This window comes from Hylaeus anthracinus, unplaced genomic scaffold (assembly GCF_026225885.1).
Source record: "Hylaeus anthracinus isolate JK02 unplaced genomic scaffold, UHH_iyHylAnth1.0_haploid 11989, whole genome shotgun sequence".
In the NCBI taxonomy this organism is placed as follows: domain Eukaryota; kingdom Metazoa; phylum Arthropoda; class Insecta; order Hymenoptera; family Colletidae; genus Hylaeus; species Hylaeus anthracinus.
This window is the reverse complement of record NW_026534337.1, coordinates 2,092,066-2,104,870: the sequence shown is the minus strand read 5'-3', so window position 1 is coordinate 2,104,870 and position 12,805 is coordinate 2,092,066. Positions and strand designations below refer to the sequence as shown.

Sequence of the window (12,805 nt, the reverse complement as noted above, 5' to 3'; positions counted from 1 at the left end):
TCGCTTGGTAGATAAAAATCCACAACAACAAATTAAAATTCCCTCAGAGTTTCCTAACAAAATAAAAATCTCCCTGAGTCATACACACTAATTTATTTACGTCTTGTTTATAACAATTACAAAACTTCTGTTTTGTACACTTACTCGAACGAAACTTTCACGTTTCTTTAGAGTGAAATTCCTGGAGAAGGCTCTCACCATAAACCAAAACGTCGAACAATAAATTATGACTTTCTGTTTTGCCCTATCTTCCACAAGGATTATCCATCCGACTTACAATTATTTTAGAACTATCGAGAAAAGAAACGTTCGTCATTATCGATTTTTATGCAAAAGTAACAAAGGATGCTTCGACGCAAAGAGTGCTTTCGCTCTCCACAAGGAGAAACGTAAAAGTTCAAGCCTGCCTTTCTTGTGAAAGATGCAAGTTAACAATCGTAGAATAAAATGCCACAGAGATCGCACCAGCGCTACAGTCTTGTAATAAAATGCGCCTACAGCATCGAAAAGAGCCCAACACATACGATGAACGTAATTTACTTAGGCGTATCGAATGTTAAACCTATTAAACAATGTTGAGCCGCGCCTTGTAGTTACAGAGCGCTGAGGAATGCTTAACATTTAGCAGATTCAACCCGTTCAACCTACCTAACCGCAGTTTCCCACATTAGGGAATCATAATGGTCTTTGTATAACTGTAAAAAATTGGGTCAGCAGTGTTTTAGTCATTTAGAAACTTAACAGGGATGAAGATCATTATCAAAGCGATATAATCAGATGCAAATTAGAGGCGACAATGTCTCCTAAATGTCGCTGTGTTTTTTAAAATATTTTTTTGCTTCTACGCGGATGGACCTGCAGCTTCTTGAAACTTGAAACTTTTTGAACAGGTCAAGAATGTTAAGATTCTCTTAATAATAGAAGCATCGAAAATTAGGCAATCTCGTTAAGAAAAATATAGGAAACGCAGAAAGCAGAACGTTAAGCGACAAACCATCCTGCTGTAGGATCGGAGCGTGTACAAATGCAGGACATACTAGAGATGCTGTTACAGTGACCAATAAGAATCAAACCTAATAACAAGTTCACTTAATAACAAACTAGAAATAAAGTCAACCAGCCAATGCTTCCATTGCGGCGTCCCTTTCATCGGACTGTAACATTTATATTTTTAGGTAAATCTTTTCATACAAATTTGTACATCAAGTATGATACTGTATATCAAGCATAGTATTAAAATTGTGTGTAAAGTTCCAAATCAAAATCTTGCATACTTAAAAAAAAAAAAAAAACACCACATTTTTGACACGGAAGAAGGAATTCCCAGTTTAATATAAGTATTGTTACATGGTGAAAAACAAAATTTCTGAAAACATGTATACCTTATTTTAACCTGTAATTTACGCGTATAAATTTTCACGAATGAGAAACAACATTTAGTAAGATAAATCAACCAACAAAATTTCTTTTTCTAAAATAAATTATTTAAATAAGTAAATATACAATTTCTTTTGGCGTGAATAAATTACCCACTCAAAAACGCTTAATTTAAAAAAAATTGTTGTCCTAGCTCCTCTAGTTTTCAAGGTATTTAAAAAAAACATGGTTTTCACACCTCATTTTTGAGGCTGTTTTCATCCCTTCGATATGGACGATTGCCGATAAAAAAAAATACATATGAAATATTTTTTTGAGAACTAACTCCCACATAAATTTGATCAAAATCGGCGTGTGACCATTAAATATGTTCCCCTGTAAGTTTCATTCGGAAACTCGAGTTGCAATTTGCGTACTTCCCTTATGAAGGGATATCACATAATTGACATATTTCTGGTTTTTATGAAACTTGGCACATCTATTAAACGTTTCGAAGCATTAAATATGACATACGTTCATATTCATTTTTACCAGATGCATGCTGGTAGTATTAAATAAACCAGTTCACACAACCATTCGAGCGTGAGTCAATGTCAATGCGATTCTGTGACATTACATTGTGGCAGAAAAAAATTTAACGAATTTAATGTATTATCAACACGTGATCAAAGGATGAAAACTACGCTTAAAGCTGTAGATGAAATGCGTATTTACTTAAACGTCTAAAAAGTAAATAGAGAAAAGAGGATAAAAATAAAAAAGATTAGTTTCTGACGAGTAATCGCAAGGACTGCATTGAAAATTTCACTAAATAATATGTCATACATTAACCAGAAATATATTAATTGTATAAAAACGTTTTGTATGGGTACATGGGTATTAAATGATTTTACAGAAACCATACTAGAAAAGGCAGTAAGATTCTCTGAATTGATAGAATAATTTCTGCGGAATAATTTCTTCAGAAATACGTGTTACTACTTCGATACTTTTATATATAATGTATTTTAATAATAATATAGTACATGAAAATAATATTACATTATAATGTAATGTTCTTTAATAATTTTATAGATCAGTGTATTTTAATAATTAATTTAGTATGTCTCCTCTCTGCGAACTACTTCAGCTGGCCGAAGCAGCTGCTTCTAAAAAAAACTGTTTTGGAAGTCAGTTTCGACACTTTCGACATCTTCGACGCACAGAACACGGAAAGGGTTAAATTGTTACGTCGAATTGCGAACGTGCTTTCCAGCGGTGTCTCCTCAGACTTCTCGAGACACGGTAGACACGACACGCGAAGACAGCAATTAATCTGATCCAGATAGATAATCTCGCTCGATAATAACGCCTGGTTATTAAATGGAATAGCCATCCTCGATAGTAGACTCGGAGAAAGTCTGAGAACGCGCTCCTGTTGTTTTCATTCATAGCACGAGATTTCGTCTTTCTTCGACAAAGTGCTAATTAAGTCGTAACGTTGTCGTATCGCATGAGCGTGTTGCAAATAAAATGCACCAGAGAAACGCAAATGTCCCAGTGTTCTATCGACTGCCTCGTTAAAATTCTCTTCGCGTTACTCTGCGAATTTCGCTAATCACTTGCAGGAAAAACGTTGGAAAAGCTGGCGTTAAGACATTCGGGATTTTGCTCGAAAGGTTACTGTTTTCCTAGATTTACAACATAAAGAAATCATATTTTAGCGTGAAAGACTTTGACGGTATATTTACTAATAATTTTGTGAAAAACCCGGTTTAAAGTAAATATATCAAGAAACCAAGCTGAGTAAATTCTATGCAAAACATTTTCTCTACTGACTGTGATGAAAATTAATGGTAAATATTGCTTGTTGTTAGGACAAACCACGATAGATTTAATCTATTTAAATGTTTAGACTGTACTGGTAATTTGATTCTCTTCAGTTTGAACGATTTTTTTCGTGAAAGGAATCAAAGGAATATATTTTAGAAACCGTCAAGTTTCTAAAAATATATTTTCCTGAAGTAATACCTTTTCGAGGTTTAGCATGTAAAATGATATGTAAAATGGTATCCAGAAGAATTTAAAAAAAGGTGTTGAAAGTATAGAAGCCAAACTATAGACAATACATATAGCAGACATGTAAAGTTCTCTTGCCTTTAATATTCACGAAATTTAATAATAATATTCTTTCTTTGTTACATTATATTTCATTCCTCATCTTATTTTCATTGTCAACAAATGTTGAAACATTGAAGGTTAAAATATCTTATGCTTTCAATTGTAAAAATAAAAGAACATATTTTACTTGCTGAAATTTCAATTTCCATTTGAAATATAATTTTAGTTGAAATATGCAGCGTCCATTTTCTATTTAAAATAGAACAAGTCTACGGACAAGTCTATTCATGTTTCCATCATTGTATAGGGTTGCATCCTTGCACAAGCAGTTTCGTTATGTTGCTTAAACTTTCGATATTTAAAAATAATAATATAATCTCATGCTTCTTTCGACTTAAAAGATGAATATATGTACACATACGTGTATCGGTCTTAACAGCTAAATGGTAACCTAAGGTTTGGGTCTTCTTTAAATTTCAAACAAGTTATCTAAAGTTACAATACTTTTTTCAATCAACAAAGTAGAGAAAAACGGGGAATTATAAATTATTTCACTGTACGTACATCATACTTTAAACTAGTTTGTTAAAATTATAAATACTGCCAACTAAATCGTGTCAAGTATAGTTTCGTTACAATTGTGTCGAATTGTTGCAACAAAAATGAATAATTATAGAAAAACTTACAGAAAAGTGTGGGTCGTTTGTTCTTCTGTTCCTTAACATTTCCTCTTACCTGTTTAAAAAAAATAATGCTAAATTAAAGTTAACAAATTATTTCGTTTATTTTGCAAAAAAGTAATATTTTATAACGCAAATAATTATGAAATAATTTAGTCTACGAGCATAACTTTCATTACATTTATCTTTCCTGATGAAAAGTAATAAGTCAATCTTATACTAATTTCTTAAATAATAAATTAAATGGTTTCGACATTCCACGTGAGGTTTATGCATGAGTAACTTTCAGCTAAATGACCAGACAATATTCAAATAAATAATTCCTTAACGAGTGAATAGGTCGTACAAGATTTATTATCTAATCTGTCCTTCTGTTCATTCTGTAAAAATAAATCAATTCAGGTGATCCTGCTGTCAAGACTTTTGCGATTTGTCATTTTTTACCCGTATTTTTACCAAAAAACCGTGATTTTTAGGTATGCTTGCCGATTACGTCGAGATGGCTTGACCAATCAGAATGAAACCTGTTGCATCTTGTCGAATATTTCTTCCAGTTGGTCGCGTAAAAGAAACATTTTGAGATTTGTCATTTTTTACCCGTTTTTTTTTTAAACAGAAAAATTTTGTCTTGCTTCTTACTCCAAAACGGATGGACCAATCGGATTGAAACTTCTTGCATCTGGAAGAGCATTTGCCATTTGCTCCCAAACATTTGTCTTTATTCTGTTTTTTACCACTTTATATCACTTTTTATCGCAAAAAGCGTACTATTTCACGTATATTTGGCCTGAAATCGATAGCAAAAATGTTATTCGAGGCTTCGTTAAGGAGATATTGACAGAAACCCCACACCAATCAGAGCGCGAGTATACCGTGGACGCCTGCGGTAGCGTAGGCTCCGCAGGCGCTCCTTCGACATACTCGCGCTCTGATTGGTCGTGAGTTTTTGTTTCTGGAATATCCCCTTAACGAAGCCTCGAACACCATTTTCGCTAACGAAAAATTGTTTCAAATCACCACCCCACCCGCCCCGGAAGGACCCCTTTCAAGGACTTCCAACGTTTTTGGGTCATCCTATGTATTGCTCATAACTATTGTTAGTGCATGAAACCTATTGGTTATAGATTGCCACTAAAAAGAGTGGAATAAAATAATTTTTTGGAAAAAAAATTTAACCGACTTCGAAAAAGGTGCAGTAAAAAGTATGAAATAATTTCTAGTCAATTTCTATGAATACGCACTAGCTCTAGATATAATTGCTTAAAAGTATGGGAAAATGCAGTGAAAAGTATGAAATAATTTCTAATTAAACTGCATTGTTATTCACCATCGTTTGATGAATTTGGTTAAATTATTAAATACATCATATTAAATGCAATGCACCTTTTTCAGAGGCGACGCAAAATTTAAAATTAAATATATTCAAAATTGCCAAACTTGATTTAACTTTCTGTCGGACAAACAAAAAATATGGTTTTTAATTATTGCTATCATTACATTCACTTTAGACATCATATTCATTAACACTATTCAATATCGCCGCCCCCACCAAATATTATCCCAAACCTATTCAGACAGTATTTCCATGGGGAGAATTTATACATTAGCAGTAATCAATATTGCCGCCCCTCCCCTCCAAAAAAGCCCCAAATCTACTCAAACTATATTTCCGTGTACATACTATATACATTAACTATTAATTCCACATAGACAATAAACATGCATACATTGACAGCATTCAATATTGCCGCCTCTACCAAAAGCTAACCTAAACCGGAATTAAAAAGTTTTTACATCTGCGCCGTCTCCGAAAAAGGTGCATTGCATTTAATATGATGTATTTAATAATTTAACTAAATTCATCAAACGATGATGAATAACAATGCAGTTTAAATAGAAATTATTTTACACTTTTCACTGCATTTTCCCATACTTTTAAACAATTATATCTAGAGCTAGTGCGTATTCATATACATTAACTAGACATTATTTCATACTTTTCACTGCACCTTTTTCGAAGTCGGTTAAATTTTTTTTCCAAAAAATTATTTTATGTCTTAAATGTAGTTGACATGATATTGAACACAGACATGAATTTATGAATAAGACATTAACTCATTTTTTTTTAGTAACGAGTGTAACTGCATTTATCTTCTATTATGTCTGTCGATCCTGAAGCACTGTTTGAAGTGATGTAAATTACGAAGATCGTTTTAAACGAGAAAAGTTTTTAATTTATTCTGTTAATAAATGTAAGTAGTTTTGATTTTAGGCGTTCCTTGTTCTTGTTATCTACAGCGGCAAGTTGAATTCAGCAGAAATTCCTATTTAGATAATAATGTTTATGCAATCAACGTGTTTTGACCTTATGTCAGGCCTTCTTCTAGAATAAAATAACTAAACTGATTATGTTCCTACAACTAGAAACAAGAAAAATCTAAAAGCAAACAATTTAATAACATTGCAGAGCACGATAAAGATTATTTTCTTATACTTAAGTTTAAATCACAAGTCATATCCATCTTGCCACTTCTTTTACATATTGTCAGATTTATGAAGCAGCGAGTGGATACACGAAATAACATATATTTTAGCGAATACTACAAAATTTCTATTTTGTATGAAATACATCAACATTCAATTGATTCAGCGATATATAGAGTCATATGCTTCCTAATATCATTGCTAATTGAAAGTGTAAATAAAACTATAATAGACTATAACAACAAAAAATATCACGACTACTTACGCATTCAGAAAACATAAAATCAAATTTTAAACATGAATGAATACGAGAAAATTTACCTGAATGTTACAGTAGATTAGAGAGGAATAAAAACGCGCTGCTTGCCGCAGCGACGAGAACCTCTCGTAGCTTCTGAAAGAAATGACAAATGTGACGATTTATGGAAATATATCAACTTTGAAGTTCACAAATAATGCAAATTGTAATTTTTCTGTAATGTTGCTTGAATTTTGCATCAAAGAAGGTTCGAACTATCCTGCTTGATAAGCGACGAATAATTTACGAATAATCGCTCTCAACACTCGACAGTTTCCAATAATAATCTCTTTAAATTTTAAATATCATACTTCTCAAAATATTGCACCACTTAACATGATTGGAAATTACTCATTTAACCGAGGGAACCAATATTATGAAAGCAATGCATATTGTACACGTTTAATATTATTACTATTGATGTTAAATATTAATATTTCATGAAGGACTAAGTATCAAGCATTTTCTGTTTACTAACGTACGATTAATTTTGCAGAGAAAAAGATACTATAACCGTTTGAAATTTTAATCATTTTAATTTTTAAGAGAAGTTCCCGCGATACAAATTATAATTTTGATGAAATACATTTAATGAATACTTTAATGATAATTATAACAAGTAAGTTATTATTATCCAGTACAAATAGACAAATACTATGGATTAAACGATAGCCTTCCCTGAAAGATACTAAATGTTCACATATTTTTAGCACAAACGTTATGCACATTTGATATTCGTCAAGATAAAAAAAAAAGTATTTCTAAGAATATATTCGAAAATCAACCGTTTTAGAATTTCGTTTACGGATCACTGTAATTGAAAAGGAGTAAGTAATTAACTGTCTTCGGTATTCTAATAAAATCGAGTCATAAATAAGAAAGTACTTTTACTCCATGAATTCCTAGTCGAAGACTGAAAATAATTAACTACATATCTTTATCTAATGCAATAATAGTTCAAACGTTGTCCTAAATTTATTTGTTCAGATTGTACTTATTTTTATATATTTTTTTATATCATTACGTATTAAATAATGTTTTACTAAATATCATTCAAAAATGTCATTAATTGACCAATCAGTACATTTTAAACTAAGGAAGACCACTTTCGATGAATTCATCAAAACTTTCTTTAGACATAGTTCTAGATTATTTTTGTCTTTATACTTCAACCTAATGCCTTCTCCATTTGATTTCTATATAAGTTACTCCTGCTTGAATGAAATGCTTCAAAATTAACAATGTATTACCATTCATCATTAATCACTAATACCAATCGTATGTGAATAACGTAGTAGTAAATATATTCACTACGCAGTATGCAATTTTTCAAATTTTACTGCGATTCATCTAAAGAAAAACAATTCCAAGAATGTACTGGAAACAATAGTGGAAAGAATCATTTTTCATTTTTCAATATATTTTAATTTATATATTGCCACGTAGCGTTTACACGATATATTATTTGAAAACGAAGAATAAACAAATGTATGACTCCATATTTTTCTAATAAAAGGTTACTGTAAAATTGAATTGATGCAAATATGCATCATTAGACTCAGAACTGAGTAAAATCCTGACCTGGACATAAATTTTAAGTAATGAATAAAATCTTAATAACCGTTCGTTCGTTATACATCGAATAAAAATTAGAATTCAAATTATTTAATATACCACAATGAATACATATATTTTATAAAATTATATTTCATGTTTAGCGTTACATGACAATTTTCCTCATGTTTATAATTCACGTTAAATGAACACTTATAAGTTAGCGAATTACTATAGCAAGAGACTCAAATTAGTGTTGGTACCATCATAATAGACTGACCAGATTCTAGAATTTTAAAGTCTTTGTTATTTAAATATGTACGTATATACGATAACGCTATGCAGCAGATATTAATTAATTAATTAACGGGAATAAATCCGTTAGGCATAATTACTGAAGAAATGTACGACCCAAGAGGAACTGAAGGAGGAAGAAACAGTAATCAACGCTCGACCCTAGCTAAACTTTTTCCACTATTTCGCTTCGTCGCTCGCGTCATTAACTCCGGGTTACTAATGCACGCAATTTTTCTATATTTTTTCCTACAAATTATGACGCTTAATGCAGCAGTAATTATTCAAGTTTGCAGAACGTGCATATTTGTTTTGCCCATTAATACCTCCACGGTAAATGTTACGTGTAATCATTTAAAAAATTGTACGACGTACCATTCCTTAGAACACTTCCAAATGGTTCCGAGGGTTGCTCAATGCGTGAAAACATAAACGTGAACTAATGAATTTTTTCTTAGCGTGTTTGGCATAATTAGAGATTATGCTGCTTCCAACAGTACCAAGGACTATTGCCTTTCGACTATAAACAAAAAACCATCCTTTATATCAGATCCACGTATTTCTTTCATGCCTATAACATTCTTAAATTGCAAACAAATACTTTTAAGGAAGCCTAATGTAGTACATTTTTTTCGTGTATTTGATTTCTAAAATTTTTGTTCGAAAACTTAACTTAAAAGAACTTAAAGTTTTATTCCGAAGATCTAATGAAACAAATTTTTCAGAATTCTTTTAACAAACTTTCCAGAATTGATTTTCGAAAATTTAATTTCGTTCATTGCTTTCCAACACTTTTTCTACAATTTAAGAGTGATATGGGTATGACTAAAATAGGTAACGCTGATATAAGTGGTGGTTTCTCCCTTAAGGTTGAAAAGGAGCGAAACGGAATACGACATTGTTGTTGAATTGGACCAATGAACATTTGTACGGTTTCATCAAATTGGCGTCTGACAGTTTGCAGTACATACTTTCTTGTCAGAGCCAAGCATCTGTGTTTACATTGCGTCTTGCTTGATTGCCAATATGGCTGCTCTGCTACACAAGAGTGAGCATAAGAAGTAAGTTGCGTTACCATTAAATTCGTAAGTGTTCCAGGTTTTAACGACAGAGTAATGTACAGAGTGACATTATTTGATAAGTATTATTAACTAGACTTTTAATTCATCTGCGACTAATACTGGGTGAAACATTGGTTACTCGATTTGAAATTAATTTATAAGCTGCAGTAAGCTTCGTGTAATATATCTGACGAGCAAGCTTCATGTAATATATCTGACGAGCACGAACTTGGCCTTTAGTTCGTAAATTATTTTCAATACTGTAAAACTTAACAGTAGTAACTAAAATTGGAGCTTCTTAATGATATGACAAAATCATTACAAAATTAGTGGACATTCGGTGTCAGTACCAGCTCGAACTTTTGTTTATTTCGAATAAATTAATTCATCTCTGAAAAAGTGACGAAAAGAATATGAATGAATATTTCAGTTTTCATACAATACGTTTTTATAGAACAAACAAGTATTTCAATTTGCTTATTCTGTGTTTCTTTTCTTAATTTAATAATAAACGTTAATGAAATTCTCAAATTTTGCTTTTTTTGAAACTATTCAAATACTAGGAATACAGCTGCAGAAAAATTGGTGATGTTCGAAAAGGACCATGAGAATGAAAACAAGAAAAAAAGAGTTATTCTCTTGAAAAGTGAACATAAAAATGAACATAAAATAAAACAGCTAAATACATAATGAAATTACTTCTTGTTACGTACTTCGTAACACGTTTACTTAATCCACAAATAAACTGTAGAACCTAGTTTCAGTTTGAAGATACGAACCGTACGAATGATCCATCTAGCAGACGCATGACGCATGGTAAGTGTTAAACATGTTTTTACGCTTTAAGTTGAAATTTCTTGGGATCAATTTTCCTTGCTCCAATTCCCCATAGCCCAAGGTTTATACTTAGATCAAAATCTAGTTAAAAACATGCAGAACGCGTTTCAACTCTATGGCATCTGTATACTAACATTTGGTTGTCTTCCACATATAGTACGAGCTTCAAGAAGTCTTCATGAAGCATGTTGTGTAATAAGGGAAGTACGAAAACTGAACCTCGAGTTTCTTAATGAAACTTAGTAGACATGGAAAATATGTACTTGATTGATTTTGCTCCGTTTGCTTGAGTTTTGTTAAACATTATATTATCATTCTGTAATTTATGTACAGTGAGTAACTTTAATATTCGGACACTATGAGATATTTACTTTGTTACATCATAACTTCGTTTCTAGTGAAACAAATAAAAAACATAATCAAGTATTATATTAAGGTATATGTGTAGTAAACAATAGTGTAAGTTTTACTTACATAACTTACAATAGTTGTTAAATAATACGATTTAAACAAAACATTGACTGATTCTCGCGTTACTTTAACATTCGGACACTTGGTAGTGTAGCACCTTTTCTGAGGGTTTACGCAGGGTTACTTCGAGTTAGATAGAAGTAGTGTTTGTTTACAAACAAAGTAGACTATTCGGATGATACTAACAAGCTTTATTTCATCAGTTATTCTTCGATGACCGTTGCAGCAATAAATAAAACAATTGTTTAACACGTTTCGTGCTGCGTGGGGAATATACGGCCACCACTGAACTTTCCGTTCAGGCCGCTTGAAATTCTTGTTCATGCTCGTTCGACCATGTTTGTTTGTTAAAATAATTCCTTAAAAATTAAATAATTTATTGCTTTGTTGTCTAATACATATTAAAATTTATACTATTTTCTCGCTTTTTTATTTATGCCCTGACCACACGGCCTGAACGGAAATATTGGATTTTAGTGTAGCGTTTAGTCGCAATTTAGTCAATTTGATGCTTACTAAGATTTTTCTCGCTTCTGAGTCTAGTCTAAAAGTTTGACGACAAAAGATTAAAAGTAATATCCTTAGGAAAGCTTCGTTGAAATTCCTTTCTCCTGTGAGAAAGGCGTTTAAATAGGAATTAAAGTCTAGCAAAACAATATGCTATGAGTGGTAAAAGCCCCGATTGATGGTTCTTTTCTAAAGGCAAAAGCGGATTTTCTAACAAGACTTTGTCTCAACTTGCAAAGCAAAAACTCTAGTGGCTACGGTAGAATGTCAAAGAGTTCGCTTCAGCTTGAGATCCTTTAGCAGCCCAGATTTAAATTCGCTACACTATAGACTCTGGTCAAAGCTGATGAACATGTACTCCAAGACTCTTTACAACAATTTGAAATGCCTGGAGAACGTTCAGAACAAAATTAGTTTCTGATTGTCAGATAATCCTGAAAACCGTGCATGCTTTGATAACGGACTGAACATGTCTAAAGACCTACACTAGTGTAAAAGGTAACCATTTTGAACAATAAAACTATTTTTCTCTTATTATTCTTGGTTAGCTACAAACATTTCAGAGTTCGAATCAAACTGATTTATTTTGAATTTGGTAAGTTATAAAATTAATTTTAGGTGTTCTCTGTTTCAGTTATAGAAGCAAATTCAAATCAGCAGCAATTATTTTCCATAATACAATGTGTATTATCTATGCTATGTGTTTTTAACTTTTCATTAGTGCCTCTTTAGGAATTAAATAACTCAATGAATTATACTCTCACAACCATGGAAAGAAAGGTCTGAAGAGAAATGATTAAATGGTATTAAGCAAGATGAACATTTTCTTATAAATGGTTTTCTAAAAGGATTTTCATTTTTAGTCAAACACGAGTGTTATGAAATATTAGGCGTAGAAATTAGTTCTGTATTCAAGTAAAAATATTTACTCGTAATTTTGTTAGGTTAAATAATGAACCTTCTAAGTTCTCAACCTGATCCTTATTACAATGAATTTACACTCACATTATCAGACTTGTAAAGCAGCGAGTTCATTAAAGGGTGTTAGTCTAAGTTTGTGAGATTTTCGACCACCGTGTGTCGCACAGTGGTCCGGATGGCCGAAAACCTGGCCAAAATGCAATTTTTGAAGTTTCGAACAC

At 31.9% G+C, this 12,805-nt stretch overlaps 2 protein-coding genes across 2 annotated transcripts in view; one reads left to right on the top strand and one right to left on the bottom strand.

Moving 5' to 3' along the window:
- Window positions 1–12,805, bottom strand: part of LOC128887986 (uncharacterized) — a 456,277-nt gene that overhangs the window by 277,408 nt on the left and 166,064 nt on the right. The window lies entirely within an intron of this gene.
- Window positions 1–12,805, top strand: part of LOC128887705 (transposable element Tcb2 transposase) — a 33,380-nt gene that overhangs the window by 19,410 nt on the left and 1,165 nt on the right. The window lies entirely within an intron of this gene.